General features: G+C 38.6%; 1 pseudogene; it reads right to left on the minus strand.

Annotated features, from left to right (window-relative positions):
- The window catches only part of LOC109098251, a 95,464-nt pseudogene that overhangs the window by 12,396 nt on the left and 64,799 nt on the right, over positions 1 to 18,269 (minus strand).

Below are 18,269 nucleotides of genomic sequence, written 5' to 3' on the forward strand. Positions count from 1 at the left end.
GCCAGCGGCGTACTGAACGTCCTTGATACAAGTATAAAGAGAAAATCCCTGAGGGTTTAAAAAACAGATCATTTTAAAAACACCTCCGATTAACCTCACACAGTCTTATTTTTGCTAAATTAAGATTTTTAACTAATTATCATTTATTTAATTTTAGTTAAAACATTTATTTTTTTTTTTAAATATGCCTATATATTTTTTATTTCAGTTTAGTTTTAGTTATGATACTACATCACGTTAAATTAAATGAAAATGAGAAATGTTGTTCCTTGGCAACTTGCAGAAATAAGTTTATTTTATTTATTTATTTTTTTATTTCAGTTAACGTTCATTTTCCTTCAACTAATTTTTAAGTTACAAGTAACCCAATTTTAGTGTAAGTATAATAACCCTGGTTCTCTACTCACCTTTCTCTTGTCCTTCTTCTCATCTTTTTCTGTGAACACCGTGTGAACCCACCAGATCTTCTTCGTGAACATACTTCCATAAGCCAAACTGAAGCCAAGTCCAAGCAGCCACAAACGGAACTAGAAAAACAACAACAATAATAATAATAAAAATTTAGCCAATTTTTCAGTGTTTAACTTTAAAAGACTTTAGTGTACAACAGAAATAAGTATAATTTTAAAATTCTTGCCAGTACCGATAAGCTTCTAATTATTCTAATGTTATGGGATATAAACAATTGATGCCCAATATTAAAAATTCCAAAAAATTCCAAAATTTGAATTTCATTGCATTCTGTTTTGTCATCTCAAAGGTGAATTAAATGTAAAAATAGGAGAAAAGAGCTAAAAGTTTAATAAAAGCTGCAAAAACATCAAGTCCTGATCTTCAGGCTTTGCTAGGTGCTGTTATTGAAGGAAGAGCCAGTTCAAACTAAATTGGACCTGACTGCAAGCCTGTGACCCATGAGTAAATGTAAATTAAGAGGGTGTATATATATAGATGTCTGAAAGCAAGGCAGTGAAACAAGTCTGTTTAATACTCAAGGTTCTGAGAGAGGGTGAAAAATGGTCATGAAAAATTAAATAAATTCATATGTTTTTGATTCAAGAAACCTTGACTAACATTATCAGTGTGCATCAGGGAAAAAAAATAAAATTGAGGAAAAAGAGAAAAAATAATGGATATGCCTCCTTAAAGCCCTTCTGAAGAAGACTAACTGGGAGATTTTTATAATGTCAGTTACTACTACAATAAATAACATCAATATAGATATAAATGACAAAACGGTGTCACCCAGAATGCCTGAGCGCTTACCTGACAGACCACAGGAAACTGAGAGTTGCGTACATGCAGTCCGTCAATTCCCAGAGGAAAAACAGCAGCCAGAGCCATCATACAGCCCACTGCCGTCATGTTATTCAGGTACGGCTGGGGGGTTTTTGAATGTACCTTAACATAACAGACACACATATCTTGCAAAGATGTGTATGTTCAAAAAACAGGTTCATACATTGAACAGATGCTAATATAGTGAAGTGAAAGTGAAGTGACGTGTTGCCAAGTATGGTGACCTATACTTGGAATCTGTGCTCTGCATTTAACCCATCCAAGTGCACACACACAGTAGTGAACACACACACACACACCGTGAAAACACACGGAGCGGTGGGGAGACATATTGCTGCGGCACCCAGGGAGCATTTGGGGGTTCGGTGTCTTGCTCAAGGGTCTCACCTCAGTCTTGGTATTGAATGTGGAGAGAGCGCTGGACATTCACTCCCCTCGCAAACCTGAGACTCAAACCCGCAACTTTGACTCTCTAACCATTGGGGCCAAGACTGCCCCGTATATTGAGGGCTATATAGTGCCATAGTGCTGTGATATATATAGTCTAGAATGACTAACATATTCATGTAACACAATATTTCATATAATATGGTGTTCAATGGTACTTTGTTAGTAAATTTTTATAAGAATATTGAACTCTGATTCAGCTAATTTAGTTAATCTCTCACTGTGGTATAGGACTTATACTCCTGTGCCATTTTATCACACAAAAACATATAGATTCGTAGATGCACTCACACATTCACTCACATGCATGACAAGATTTGTAAGTGTTCAGGGTATTAGCTTTAGCTGTCTGCTGAGAAAATCTAGTTGAAAGTCTTAGAGTCCCTAAGATAAAAAGACTGAAGCACCGAACATTAGTCTGAATGTGTCTGTGGAGTTTGAATATGTGTGAAATGCTATCACTATTCATCATGCATCAGCCTGTTTGAAACCGGCGTGTTTTTATGCAAAGAGAATGCATAAATATGTGAATGTGACCCTTGGAAACACCAGATAATTGTATGCATATATCAAGCTGTCCTCTGCAACCGGACTCACACGTGAGTATGCAATATAAATTAACACAGACCTGCAGACAGGAGCATATACTTCCATCCACAGCTAAACATACCTGACGTTGCTGTTGTAGATGTTAAAGGTGAGGCAAACGATCCCCATTAAAATGCCCAAGCCAGCAAAAACGGACACAGAGACGAAGAGTTTTTGTGACAGATATCTGAACTTCTGAATCACTACCGTCTGGTCAGCAGGTGGATCAGAGCCTGGAGAGAGAAATGAGGCTTTTTAGTATAATATTATTTTATATTACATTGAAATAACTTGGGAACACTTTCATGGATAACATTATTAGAGGTCAAAACCTCCATCTTCCACATGACTAGTATGTAGCAATTAGCATTGAAAAATGTAATTATTGTCAAACATATTCATATCTGCATGTATATAAACTGCTAATCTGATAAGCAGAGTGTTGTTTTTAACTAAAACTATAAAAAATCATTTTTGTTAATGTAAAAATCGCTAAAAAAAAAAAAAAATCACATAACAAAACTACTGATACCTAAACTATATAATAATACCTAATACTAATAATATAATAATACCTAAACTAAATTTACAATGTAAACTGAAAATATAAAAAAAGCTAATTCAAAATGAATAAATACTATAAAATCATGTATAGGAACGGCTGATCTGCTAAACCCAGTGCTGATATTGTTTACTAAAATGAAAACAATTTAAAATTATTTTTGTTCATTTAAATAAAGCTGAAAAAATAAAAAAAATAAACAAAATGTTTCTTAAGCAACCAACCGAAATAAAATAATTTTAAGTACTAAAATTACTGCAAACCCAACTAAAATTGATAGAAAAATAAGTTAAAGCTAAACAGAGATAATAATAATAATAAAATACAAAAACACATAAAGTACACAAACAATAGTATAGTAAAAACACAAGTAGTATAGTAAAAACACAAACAATAGTATATAAATAATACTAAAAACTTACATAGCATTTGTTATTTACTTAAATTTTATTTACTTGTTTATGAAATAATCACGCATGGTTTGAATAATGAAACAATTGAGCAAAAGAAGGAAAAGCAGAGCAACTCTGAACTGCTGTTTTCGGAGCCAGAAATGAGTCACTTCACCTCCCTCTCTGCCTCTCTTTCTCTCTCTCTTGATAAAGTGGCTGCATTTCAGAGTCCTGCAGAGAGAAGCGCGATAGCTATCGAATTTCACCTCCCTGCCACTTGACTAAAGCTTCTCCCCCTCTGGTCTCTGTGAAGCGATACCATCGCAGACTGTTTCACTGCCTCCAGATGGGTAATCAGCTGGCCAATTGGCAAAAAACAAAACAAAAACAAAGCACAACAGGGTGCATTGTGGTCAGCTTCCTTCAATGGGTGGGCAGCACACAAGACGTGCACAATTGTCACATTCTTTTGTGAGTGACAGATTGGCTGGGGACCACACGGCTTGTTACATCTATCTGTAGAGCTGATTAATTTTTATAAAGCCTAGCTCCTTGAGTCTGACAGGACTCATATTGCCAATGCGGTCCCAGGTGAAAACCTGGACAGGTCGTCTGGTAATATGATAAGATGAGCAGCTGTCAGTCTTGATTAGAAGTTCACGTGAGGCCATCTCCCTTGTGGATCTCGCTGATATTGATTAAAGGAGAGTGGGAGATCCATGAACGCTCGCGGCAGAATACGGCCAACAGACAGATCCTGGGATGCTGGGAAGCAGTGTGGAGCTGCGCTGATGCTGGAACAATCTTAACAGACAGACCCAGGATGTGATATGGCATGACACATGAGTTTTAAGTGGTTTGTGGAAATAGAAAGTGGTTGCTATGGTGTTTCAGGTCAGAATGTTAACGTTGCAGTGTTGCTATGGTGTTAAAATTAACTTGCGATCCGTGTGGAGCTGCAATCCTTGAGGAACTGAGTGAACGCATTTAGGCGGATCACACAAATCATAGATATTTGCAACCGGTCGGGTGTGGATTATACATGAAATGGGTTTTGAAACCCATTTACTTCCATGAAGTGAAATATTTCTGAGTCAAACTGGATTTGAATCTAATTTGGAATTGATCAGATTGTAAAACGTAGCGGGGGATGGTGATGTCAGCCAAGAAGTGAAGTCATTTCAGAGGCGGGTGTACTATTATTACGATTGAAAAACTGTTTTACATGCACTGATAAGACCAAGTGATGTGTAATAAAGGGATAGTTCACCCAAAAATGAAAATTCTGTCATTTACTCATCCTCAAGTTGTTCCAAAGCTGCATGAGTTTCTTGCTTCTCTTGAACATAAAAGAAGATATTTTGAAGAATATGGATAACCAAACAGTTGACGGTAGCCATTGACTTTCATAGTATTTTTTCCCAACAGTGGAAGCCAATGGCTACCATCAATTGTTTGGTTTCCAACACTCTTCAAAAATATGTGTTCTTCTTGTGTTCAACAGAAGAAAGAAACTCATACAGGTTTGGAACAAGTAAATACAGTAAAATTTTGATCTCAAGGTGTCTTGAATGTAAATCAGGTCAACACTGAACGTGTGATAGGTGTAAATGTTTGTAAATGTGTGTGTGTCCATCGGGCCAGAGAGCTCATGCTGTTTAATACCTCTCCCTGTCCTTGATGGTGGAATCGGGACAGTATGTTGCCATGACGACCAATACCCATAATGGTTACCAGAGTGATGAGAGACACAGGCGCAGATGCAGTGGTTGTCAGGGGCGACCGACGGCGAGAGCGAGAGAGAACGAGCGAGGCCAGTGAAGTGGATGGGTAACAGCGAGAAACAATTGAACATAAAGACTCAAACAAAAATTTTCCCACTCAGCTGAGAAATGAAGGGACGTAACCTTCACTTTGCAGTTGGTATGAACGAGAGATAGAGAGGGAGAATATCCTGACGAGCGACGGTCGGTCAACACGTGGCATCCAATCTGGAGCAAAGTCACCCTCTCCTTCAAGAGGCCTTTATTTCAGCACTGATTATTTTTAGCTCTACACACTGCCGTCTCTCGGGATACACTGTCTGGGAGCGTCAGTGACCATTGCGGCAAGGTGAAAAGTTGGGCGGTGATGGGTGGCACTTGGGTGTGCGTCTCCAGATGGCATTGCGCAGCCTCAATGGTCATCCGTCTAACATCTAACTTTGATGATCTCGCATTGCTGTTCACCTCGTCACGATCAAACGGCGACCTTTCACCTCACCAGCAGACTCAAGGCGACCCACGGTCTGGCACAGTCAAGGGTTGCTGTTAAAGCGATGACCTCCAAAGAGATCTATCATTGACAACTAATGCAAAAGTTAAAGGTGCCAGACTGTGTGAGCCACCTGTGGTTTATGACAATGCTGCGGGCACTATTCCCAGATGCAAGCTGGGTAAATAAATGAAAAACAGGTTCCATCACAAGGCCCCCGGAAGGGCTTGTGAAAAATGCAATTAGCGCATTTCGCAATGCCGACGTGCTACAGTTGCCATGGTTCTCGCTGCTTCAGTGAGTTTTTAATAAGCTAATAAGCAAGTTCAAAACAGCGTAAGCCCACCGAGAGCACATCTAGGGAAATGTCTAGGCATAGAAATGGTCACATAATGAGCACGGTGATGTGCCATCATACCTCCGATATTATAAACCAACAAACCCAGGCTGCTATCACAAAGCTCAAGGATGTTTTTCAAAACCGCAAGCTCTGTTCAGAGCCTGTGAGGGTTTAAATAACAGGCAATGACAATCAGCTGAGGCAAGTTGTCCCGTCTGTGTTGATTGGACAATTCGTACTCGTCCAGTCAAGGTTAGCACGTGCTGGGAGGCAGCTGGGGAATAGCCCGGGCCGTTTCTGATTTGTGTTGTTTTCAGCTGTCAGCTGGCATCTTCTCAGTGTACAGTCAACAACACTGAGCATGAACTGGTCATCAAATACAATTAAAAAGAGTAAATGAAACCATCACTCATTGTATATTGCACAGAATTGTTATCAGTGCGCTTGCTCAATTTATGATTGGAATTAACTCCTGGCGGTTTTCTAATGGCATTCATTTGTCTTTTTTTGTTGAGCCATGCAGAGCTCCTGCAGCGCGGCTGCCCTCATGGACTGAATGCTAAACAGAATTTGACTGACTGATTGATTAACGCCCCGTAACAGCCTGTCATCCGCGGTTCTCTTCGTTTTGGGGGCGGGGCGTAGAATGTGCGGCTGTGACACTGGGAGAGATGCAGATGAGCGGAGAGAATAATAATGTGAGTGATTGTGTGAGAGGAGGTTTAAAACAGAGAAGAGTGCTTGAGACAGTGATAAACGAGCATATATGGGAGATGAGAGAGACAAATGTGTCCTCACCTATCCACCTGTCATTCCCATACCAAGAGAGATTGCCTTTGGTCATATCATAGTATCCAATCTTCTTGTAGCTTCCTCCTGCCGAGAGAAAAGGGAAGAGAGTGCGATTCAGAAATAGTTTAGTGACAACATTAAATGGCATTCACAAAACATTTTTCCCCTATAATGTGACATGTTTTTAAGGCAGGATATTTAAGGAGGAAAAAATGTTATTGAATTCATTTTATACACTGGGAATTCAGCTTTATGCAAATGAGCGAAGTGGTGACTATCAGTGGGAGTGCAGGGTGGCCCTGTTAACATGCAGACAGAAAAACACATAAGAAAAACGCTTTATTGCAGCATTCTGAAACATCATGCAAACACGAACAACATTTTCCTTATGTTGTCTAATTCACCCAAAAATTAACATTTTCTCATCATTTATTCACCCTCATGTCATTCAAAACCTGACTTTTGTTAATATTCAGAACACAAATAAAGACATTTTTAATACTGTCTCATCATTTTGCCCATCCACTGAAACTTCTAACAAATTAGTAGAAGTTTCAAGTCTTCTAAAGAGACATCACTTTATATCATGACCAGATTTAATTTATCAGATTTTCAGATTTTTATAAACAAATACAGTAAACGGAAAAACGCAATGTTGGATGCTTAAAGAGTCAAACAAGCACTAAGGGGACATGGTGATTGAAAAAAAAATATATAGATTGAAAAAAAATATATATATTCACCATGACCCTTGACATTTCCTTGAGCTTCTCTTTACCATATTTGATGTTCTCTATGTATGTGTTTTGACTAAACTAAATCTATTCATCAAATAAAGCAATTGTGTCTATTTACAAAACATGGATTAAACCGCTTGATTCATATGAATTACTGTCACAACCTCTTTATGAACTTTTTGAAACTTGAACATTTTGGTTGTGTGGCCTTTCAATGAATAGACAATAATAATAATATTTTCATTTGTGTTTTGAAGATGAATGACAGTCTTATGGGTTTGACTGGAAAAGTTATCACGACCATGGTGTTAGTGTGGTGTCACTGTTCTCTTAATTCTGAGATCAGATTTGTGGATCGGTTGTCTGAGTCAGATGTTTAAAATTGTGGAGTTTCAAAACAATAATTTACCTGTTTGAGTCTGGTTTGTGAGTATTTTTTGACCGACTCATTAAAGTCATGAATCAGTGACTCAATAGAAAGCTGTTTATTTATTGTCTTTATTTAATGCTTCTCTTTTATTACATTCAATTGAAAGTGGAAGGTCCACAAACGTTTGTAAAAAAAAAAAAAGAAAAGATCTGAATCCAAAAAAGAATCAGTTCTAGATTCCCAATTCCCCCGCTTCCGAAGAGGCAGCGGGTCAAGATCTGTATTTAGCTTCTTTTTCAAATCTATTATTTACTATTATTGTTGTAACCTTTTCTAACATTCAAATTAACAAGCATTAAACTGGCAAGGTTTTATAAAATCTAGGTTCCCAGTAGGCTAAAGTAATGACTAAATAGTTATTTGGCTGTCGGCTAACATTAACTAGCCTGCACTGCTTTGGTGAACTAAAACAAAAAAGAAAACCATTCAGATGTGGAAAAAGTTCATATGTTTTTAAATCACATACAAAAAGACCAGGAATATGCTTTATAAAAGTAAACGGTCCATTTTGATTTCACATTGACTTTCAGAGACGAAGGAAAGTGGAAAACAGGTACAAGGAGAGTTTTATGGGAGGAACAAAGGAAAGAGAAATGTCACTACACATTGCTGTAAATCAATACGGTGAGGCTGGATCTGATTTTGGGCAGCCTTTAGAGACCAAACAACACTATAAGACAAACAGACTGAAAACAGATCCATCATCAATCCTTATATTCCAGCAGGCGTATCAGCTGAGCTTTAAATGAGAAAGCACAACAGGGTCGCTCTCCCTTAAAATCAGCTTTATAGAGAGTGCTGTAATTGTGTGCCAATGTATCAGCAGTGCTCGAGCGAGGACCGTAAGACAGAGGAATTTATCTTCTGGTACGTTCTCTACCTTTTGCTCCATTTTTCTGTGTTCTTTCATGCACGCCCTCCCTCTCCTTCTCAAAAACACACTGGCGTGGCAACAGAGATCTGTGCAGGGCTCTGAGGGGCTCCACCCCCAAACACAACGAGAAATTAGCTTAAGTGAAAACCATTATAATTATCAGGTGATCATTAAGCATAATTACTCCAGTCAGCTTGGGCTTTCCCCTGGGAGACTTGAAATAGAGGGAAAAGAGAAAGAAGAAGAAAGACAGGCTCCGGGAGCACTGTATGATCCAGGCATGAGAAGAAATGCCTAAAAGACTGTAATTTCCTCCATTTAGATAATATCCTCTAAGCTTGCTTTGGTCTCTGGCTGTAGATCTTTCTGCAGTTCATTCTGAAACCAATTTCATCCAGCGACGGACAACACTAATAAGCCCATTAAAATCACTTCTTCAAGTGGTGCTTTCTTTGGCAAACATCAATGTATCATCGCTCATCATTATTTGCACATCTAGGAAACTAAAGCAACAACATAGCAACACCTTAGCAACAGCACAACAATACCCTGGCGACCAGCTATAGCATTGTGGAGGTGACTTCTGAATCATTTACAGTTGAACCCTCTTAATTTGAGACACTAGGCGGAAATCAAACCAATTAGCAACCACCTAGCAACACCTTAGCAACAGCACAACAATACCCTGGAAACTTCCTACGCTAACCTAGTATTGTGGAGGTAACTTTTGCATGGGCAAGCATAACTCATAATTTTGCTGGACTCTTTTGACTTGGATCAGTAAACAAAATCTGGCAATGCATTAGCATTGCCCTTAGCAGAGGGCAGTTAATAAACATCTAACACTGCCCTAGCAACCATCTAGCAACACTTTAAAAACAGCATAACAACGCCCTGGGCAACCACCCACATTACCCTTACATTTTGGAGTTGACTTTTTATGGGCAAGCACAACTTACTTTATGGTGGCTTTTTTTTTTTTTTGGAACAGAAAAAACCCTCCTAGCAATGCCCTAGCAACCACCCAGCGACAGCACAACAACACCCAGGAAATTACTGGTCCAAGTAGTATGTTTCCAGGGTTTTGTGAATGGTGGCTGGGCAGCAATAGCAATGCCTTAGCAACCACCTAGCAACACCTTAACAACACCACAAAATCACCCTGTTAACTATGCACTTTAACCCAGAACCGCTTTAGAAACCTTTGCATAGGCAAGCATTACTCCCTTTTTGGTGGGTCTTTTGATTAGGACACTAACTAACCATTAACTTAGCATGGTGGAACATGACAATTTTGGTGGATTCCTTTGACTTGGACCAGTAAACAAACAAAAAAACTAGCAATGTCTTAGCAAACACCTAGCAACACCACAGCATCACCCTGGAATCTACCTACTTTAACCCAGCACCACTGAAGAAACCTTTGCATGGGCAAGCATTACTCACAACTTCGGTGAACTCATTTGACTTGGACCAGTATATAACAACATATCAATGCTCTAGCAAACACCTAGCAACAGCATAACAACATCCTTGGCAACCACCCACATCACTGTAGCATTGTGAAGGTGACTTCTGATGGGCAAGCACAACTTACATTATGCTGGGCTTTCCAGGAAGTCCAGGAAGGAACCACCTAGAAACCACACAAGACACCCTGGTCACTACACAGCAGCACCTTAGCAGTCACAGTGCAATGACTACTCCAACCTGAACAGTGTAGCTGAGAGCTCTGGAGAGGCAACTATTCATATTTTCTTCGGAAAATGTTAAAATGTAGTTCCGTTTTTTATTGTGTCTAACAAAGAGGGATTGACGTAGGATCTGGGCACCCGGCAGAGACACAAAGAGATGTGGCAGATTGAACAGGGGAACACAGGCGCACTGATCAAAAAGACAGCTTCTGAAACAACGCCAATACAAAGACCGAAAACAAACGACAGGAGAGAGAGAAAAGGATCCAATCTGTGTGCGACAGTTGAGGTTGCAGTCACAATGCACTTGTCACTCGAGGAGGTTAACAAGCAAATGAGGGAAAGAGATGCCCCTGTCACCATGTCTGGAAACAGTGTGTGAAGATCAAATGGAATATTTAAGTCTGAAAATGAGGCTGCATGGAATATGTGACTTCTATTGGTATTCCAGTAGATGCTGGTTGTATAAACGTTTCTTTCCAAAAGATGGTTTTGAAATTGACCGGCCATTCTTATGATGCTTAAATTGTTAGACTTTCAATCCCACAACACTGACATTCTCAAAAAAGCTCTAAATATCTGTGAGTGAGGCCTTGGATTCTTGTTAAGCTGGCTGACCTTTGCCAGACTAGGCCAAATGACCAGTCTGGCCGAACTGCCATATTCATGAAAGAGTTGTAACAGCTTCAAAACCTTTCACTGAGCAATAATGGAGGTCACTTTGCTCCTGTGAACCTTTAATACCATCACTTTTTTTTACACTGGAATCCACATTTATATACTGACACAATTCTATATCAGAAGTTTGAACCTGCTGCAGGTTTTGTTCTGTCATGCACTGTGAACTCTAGGACTTTTTTATAGACTTTATATGCCCAAAGGCAGCTGTGCACCTGCCCAGTTTCATGCATGAGAACAGCTAAGGAAACTGGTTTCATTCATGCACCTCACCTCACCATCAGACCTACACAAACAGGAATGTGGTAAATCTCAGGCTAAAAAATGCTGCCTACACGGAGGTAAGAAGGCAGCCAGGCACATCTGAATCAAATTTTTGCATAACATCCCATCTACTAAGATGCTTTCATCTAGTTGGCTTTTGAAGGCAGAATATATGTTTTCCTTCTTTGATATCCCCTATCTGTGCATGAGGCTTGGCGGTTGGTGGAAAGAATAAAAATGGCATCTTAAGGAGTAAAATTATTTATAAATTCCCAATATTTCAACATATGATGCATGTGATGCAGTTTCAATTTAGAGCTTAAATATGTTCTTGCTTATGCTAGATCATTGGTAAAAAGAGGGCTGCAGCATGATTTAAATTGTTAGTATTAACATTTATTAATAATAACATAATTCATATATTAAAACAATCTAACTTCATTAAAAAACAAATAAAGAAGATGAACTAAAATCTAATTTGATTCTATAGATCCTTGACATGATATTAAGGTGCCTGAGGCATTTTTCTCAGAAAAATAGAAAAGGTCCTGATTACTCATGCAAATAAGCAATTTTCATTTTTACTTGTTAATACATGTCTACAAACAGTTATGAATCAAAACGAATGGAAGAATATGTCCTAGACAGATGAGACAAAGGTAGAGCCACTTGGCCACAATGCCAGACATGTGGAGACCAAAAAGTGCTGTGACTGCTTTGATAAAAAAGACCCTAGCAGCAAGTGTAAAGTGTGCTGGTGGAAGCTTTATTGGTTTGGGGTTATTTTCTGCCTCAGGCCCTGTCAGCTTGGCATCATAGTGTAAACCATGAATCCCCACATTGTACCAGAGGACTAAACCACCATGAGACAGTCTGTCAAAAAGCTAAAGCTGAAATGTAGACATGTACAAAGCAGACCATGCAATAAAATGACTCAAACCCTCAAGCAAAACCACAAAAATAGTCTCAAAAAAGACGAAATTCTGGGCTATCGATTGAAATCCAAGACCTCAACCTCATAGAAGTTTTGTGGGGGGACTTGAAACAGACTGTACATGCAGAAAAGCACAAAGTCAAGAGTTCTGCATGGAATATAAAGCAATGATTTGTTAATGTAGGGCACAGATACACTTAAAACTCCTACAACAAGCGACTTCTGACACAAGTACATCGAAGCAGGTATTTTTCCACAGAAGACTATTACATCTCACTTCTTTTGAATTCTTACTTTTGTTCAGGGTGAACTAAGTGTGCATTTCTCTACTTTAACACCTAAGTTTTACACCTGAAGAAATCCATGGCTCTTTTGAAAAATATGATCAAAATGATACAGGCTCCTACGAGATGATTGATCCAGTCATATAAGTGACCTAAAAACAGTTTTAAAGAGTAGTTCCATGTTAAGATCACATTAACAACTGAGTATTACTCACTATAAACCAGTTCACCCCATCATTAGACTCTTTTAAAGGTGAATCATGAGTGACAAATACACCTATTTTGCTATTTGCTTTCCATGGTGCTGAATCTGGTGTCTGTATAAAGACCAATGTTTTATCAGACAATGAAAAGAAAAAAAAGAAAGAAATACTAAGTGCACCTCTAAGAATAGATATCCAAATATGTAAATATGTTTTTTTTTTTTTTTCAAACATATGTCCCAAATTATGGATCTTAACAGTAAAAATGAATGGAATCTAATTTAGTATGGATACAAGAGTGGCTTTTTCTGAACCACCAAGTCTACTGAAATATTCAGTGATTTGTATAAGTTTTCATGCACATGTAATTCTCTTCAATCATTTTTTGAGCGTGCATGAGAGCTGTGAAAAAAAAGATACTGAGCTAAAAAAAAAAACAATTCAAGTGTCGTTTCTCTGGCTTTGGCAAAATGTTTACAGCTCTGGAGCTTTTGAACCCAGGAAAAACTGTGTTTTACCTAACACCTGTGCCACTCTCCAAATGGAGCGAGAACACTGATCGCAGAGTCGTTCATCATTTTAGAATTGCGCAGAAGCAACCATGCACACAGGCTACACCTGCTGTCCACACTCACTCTCATTTACCCTTTATTATATCTGTACCTTACAGTTTTCAGGGGGAAATAAATCATAAAATTACTTTTTATTTTGCTCACCTTGCAGCTGTTCAATGAGGGTCCATGCCATTCTGGAGCCCTGGGCATCAAACACCACATGACCCTGAGAGAGAAAGGAAACATTTTATACTGCTGTGTCTATCAGTCTCTTAAATTTTAGTATAGTATTATCTATATGTTATTCGTTGAATTAACTTTCTTTTTATATTTTCAGTTTTCATTTTAATTTTAGTTTGAGCCTGTATATATGAAAAACCTGTAAATATATATATATATATATATCTATATAGTATATACTATATATCTATATATATATATATATATATATATATATATCATTTTTTTATTTATTTATTTTTTAAATGGGACAGTTTAGAACAAATACATAAAAAAATGCTTGCATATGTCTTTTTGTTGAGCATTAGATTTGATACATCAGGCTTTTATGGCTCATTTAGTACGATATAGTGATAGAAAAACATGTTTTAGATTTAATACAATACAATAACAACATTAGTTAGCATATTAGTTTTACTGTGGTATCACAATTGTGTAGCACTGAGTATTATTAAATGTACTGGTACAGACTACTGAACCTTCATGTAGCCAAAGCCGTCACTCACCGAAACCCCCTCGAAGGAGCTGGTGTTGAGGGCTCGGTAGATCTCTGCAGTTATGTCCTTGTTATTGTAATTAAAATCTTTCCAATCTCCGTCCCTTTGCCTTCAAAGGCCCCACTGTCTTATTGAGAGCCAGAGCCAGGGCCCAAACTGCATCATACGCCAGAGGAGCTTCCTGAAACCCTCCGGTTTCCTCTGGATTCTTCCCACCCAGTTTGGACATCAGCTGTGCTAGGAACTCCTGTGAGGTCTGGATCAAAACAGAGGGTGTATGGTATCATCTGGCATGCATATGAAAGCATACACACCTGGAATAAACTTAGTGCACTAACAAGAGTTTAGGCTTGATGTATTTTAAACATGACTTCACAGTCGCCACAAAAGCACCGCACTGAAAAAAGTGCCAGACTACTGACAGTGAGAAAGCGATGAGATAAGTTAAGGTAAGTTTACAGTACAGTTCATCACCGTGGAAGTGCATCATATAGACGGAGGTACTTTTCTCCTGGGTGTGAAAGTCTTCATTCACACACACCAGGACCTGAAGGGCCAAAAATAAACTCCTGCTTCACACACACACTCTGAAGATGTTCCATGTCATTAAGGGGGTACTGGGAAAAGAAATAGAGTTGGCAAGCTCTTATTGTGGTGGCATATGAAAACTGATTTCCTTGACATTTTTCACACCTTATAGAAACAGCTGTGATACCTTCCTCACTTCAAAACAGGTGCGTTTTAGGGAAATGAGCCAAGCTGCAGATGGGCATCTGGTGATTGCTTGATGCAAATGGACAGTGGAGAAAGTGTGCGCATGTGTGTGGATAGAAAACTGCGTGTCAAGAAGCATTTTGGCTCTCTTTAAAATTACACCCTCATAGTGAGGGACGGTTAAAGCAGGATGAGGGGAACAAATTATGGTGATGCTGAGACAATTTAGCATGGCCATCTTATCACAAATGGGCCTGTCCAACATACAGTTTTTTACGTCGAATGTGAAGCATAGGTGTCTGGATACATGCCCAGATTGCTCCGGATCCAGGAAAACAGCAGGGGGACATATGCGTCGAGCCCATTCCCAGCACAGAGCACCGGAGTTTTGGGTGGGCTCCAGACACTAGCACCCCCTGGAGCTCACACCTGCCATCCAGCTCTCCCAGGGGGACAGCAGTTGGACCTGAGCGCACTGACCCCTACGTGACTCTTCGGGTTTTCAGATCTGAGAATAGCACATACACAGCTAAAGATATGACGGTAGGTTATGGGCCGTTCCCAGTGGGGAAACAGAGTTAGTTATCTAAACAGAATGAAGCTTGTGTACGCCGCGCTAATCTAAGGGATGATGTCATTGTAAAGCGTGCAGCATATGGGAACAGACGGGACACTGGTGGACAGTCATTATGGGTTTTTTTCAATGACCGATGAGGACATGTGGAGAGCAGGGTGACTGATGGCCAACAGACACAGAATATACAATTAAGTCACTGTACACCAAATAAGAGAAAATACAGAAATACAGAAAAAGCTGAAAAACACTTATTCTACACAATATTAATTAACAAAGATTTTTTAAAGAAGCTATTCATGTGATGGTTAGCATGTTGCTGTGCAGCTGCTAGGGGGTTCTTAATGTATTCCATGCAGTTGCTAAGGTGTTTTTAGTGGTGGTTAGATTGTCATGTCATTTACAGAATGTAAAAGCTAGTCTGCTGCTATATGATTTCTATAGTATTTCCAGAATGTATAGGTTAATTTACAGTCTTTGCATGAGGGTTTGTTTGGAACTTCAAAATCCAGTTTCTAGGTGGTTGCTAGGGTTTCTGGGTGGGGTGGTTGCTTGCTATCTCAAGTCAAAAAAGCCCACCCAACTGTTGATATATATGTCTCTATTATATTCTGATTAACAGATAGATATGGCTTTTGTTCCTTTGGAAGCAACAGTTACTGCCACGGGATTAAAAAAAATTAAAAAAGGTATTTGCAACTTTTTATCTCACATTTCTGCCTATTTCTCGCCAATCCAAGTGTAATATTCCACAAATCTGACAATTTTCTTACAATTGCGAATTTATATCTCATGACTCTGACTTTATAACTTTAATAAAATCAAAATTATATCATATAAACTTGCAATTCGTGACTTTGCAACTTGCAACTGCGAGTTATAAAAAAAGTTGCAATATTCCTTTTCTACTTTTTTATTCAGTGGTGGAAAGGGCTTCCATATGTTCCTCTAATATGAGCCAATTTTTTTCCCCAATTTTAACATCAGACAGGCAAAAATTGCTTTATGAACTGGATACCATTCAAGAGTCCACAGCACAAATGTGCAATGTGCCCGACTGGGCCTGGACACAAACTGAATTGTTATAAAAAAAAAAGATTATTTAGGCCCACTCACAAGGTTAGAGGCCCCTCGCACCGTCTCCGGATTGAGCATGACTATCTCCAGTGGTACATGACCCTCCACAGCTTCTGTCATCTGCTCCACAGTGCAGTTGATGGATGGTCTTTCTTGATCTTGAACCAGTTGTCAGCATACAGCCAATCAGAAACCACACATACTTTTTTCCCATACAGCTTCTCCTTATAGACCTGCAGTTTGGTTGTGTGAAACAAGTCGGCTTAGGGAACAAACTTGAGCCAAGAATGGAAAAACGAATAGAAAACACCCTGTTTCCCACTTTGACATTGACAAAGATGAATAATGCTCAGTTGGATGGCTGATTTACTGACCTCACAAAAACACTTTCCTGGCTTCCGTTTCATAAAACGTCCACAATGATGCGAGCATCTTGCCGCTGTAGGAGCAGAGTGAGAATGGATGATTTAGAACAAAGCAATGAATGCAACAATTTGCAAAAGTCAGTGAATTAGCATCAGAGGGAGGTTTGAGAGTGCTACTATGCATAACACTGCAGTAATGGTGGTTTGGACAAGCAGTCCAATCAGTGCTACTTTCCCTTTTAGCGGTTGTGCTGTATTCCAGGTTACCATGGTTCCAGCCTGGTGGTACTCCATTTATCTTGTGGCACCAAAATCTAGGGCGGCACACATGGCAGGCCTTTGCTAAACAGGCAGCCCAGGGGCCCAGCCGTCACTGGAGATAGCAGGATGGGGAGGCGAGACCGGACTGGGGGGGAAACCGATCATCTGAACCCATGTTCCAATTAAACATGATTCTCCTCAAAAACGAGAGTCCGATCCCCACATTGTTGAATTTTACTCCCGGACTTCAATGAAGGTCTTATGGTTCGACAGACCCAGAGACCGCAATAAAGGTTTGTGTGTTTTGGGGGAATCTTTTAAAGCTACAAAAACCTAAATAAATAAATATTGTTTAAAAGAAAACACAGTTTCCTAACACACATTTCCCCCAAATCCATTGAAAATTTAGCTCTAAGCTAAGACTATAAAATACATAAATACATTTTGTGAACTGTCCCTGTATAAATAAACAAACAAACAAAAATAACATAAAAAATATTTTGTTATACTAATATCTGTTGTGTTGTTTAAATAACAAATAAAATCACTATATGACACATTATGTTGTTCTTTAAAAGTGATATTAAAGAATGTATAAAAATTTTTGTTTAAGTTTTGTTTGTTTATCTATTTATTAATTATTTATATATAAAAAAAAACTTGTACGGAGGCAGGTTATAAATTTATAGGTGTTAAGATTTTATTGGGAAATGATCATTGTATTATGGCATTACTATAATAATGTAATACTAGAATAATTGAAAAAAAAAGGAAATTTAAACATTTGGAAGCATACAGTAATGAATTTCATGAAAATAACGCCACAATCTTTAAAAACAGGCTTAAAAATATGACCTAATCATGCGTTAATATAATTTTGTGCTTTTATTCATCTGATTTTGTGGTGACATGTAACCTTGGACGTGTTTCGAGAGATTTCATCTATTATGGAAAAAGTTTTATTCATTGTAAGCAGCTCTACTAAAGATAGTACGGGCAGTTCAATGTTGATTCAGTTCAGTTCAATAACAGTTATCAATGCTGCAATATTCTTCAATTCTGAACAAATTTCAATTCATCTATAAAGCAGAAGACAATAGTGGTCATTATTTAGCTCAGTTCAGTTGAAGTTTTGTTCTCATCCACTAGTGGTCAGTGGCAGTCAAATTGATGATATTACTAAAAATAAGTTTGTGTGTTTGGCATCTGTATGAGAATT

Source organism: Cyprinus carpio, unplaced genomic scaffold (assembly GCF_018340385.1).
Source record: "Cyprinus carpio isolate SPL01 unplaced genomic scaffold, ASM1834038v1 S000006747, whole genome shotgun sequence".
Taxonomy (NCBI): domain Eukaryota; kingdom Metazoa; phylum Chordata; class Actinopteri; order Cypriniformes; family Cyprinidae; genus Cyprinus; species Cyprinus carpio.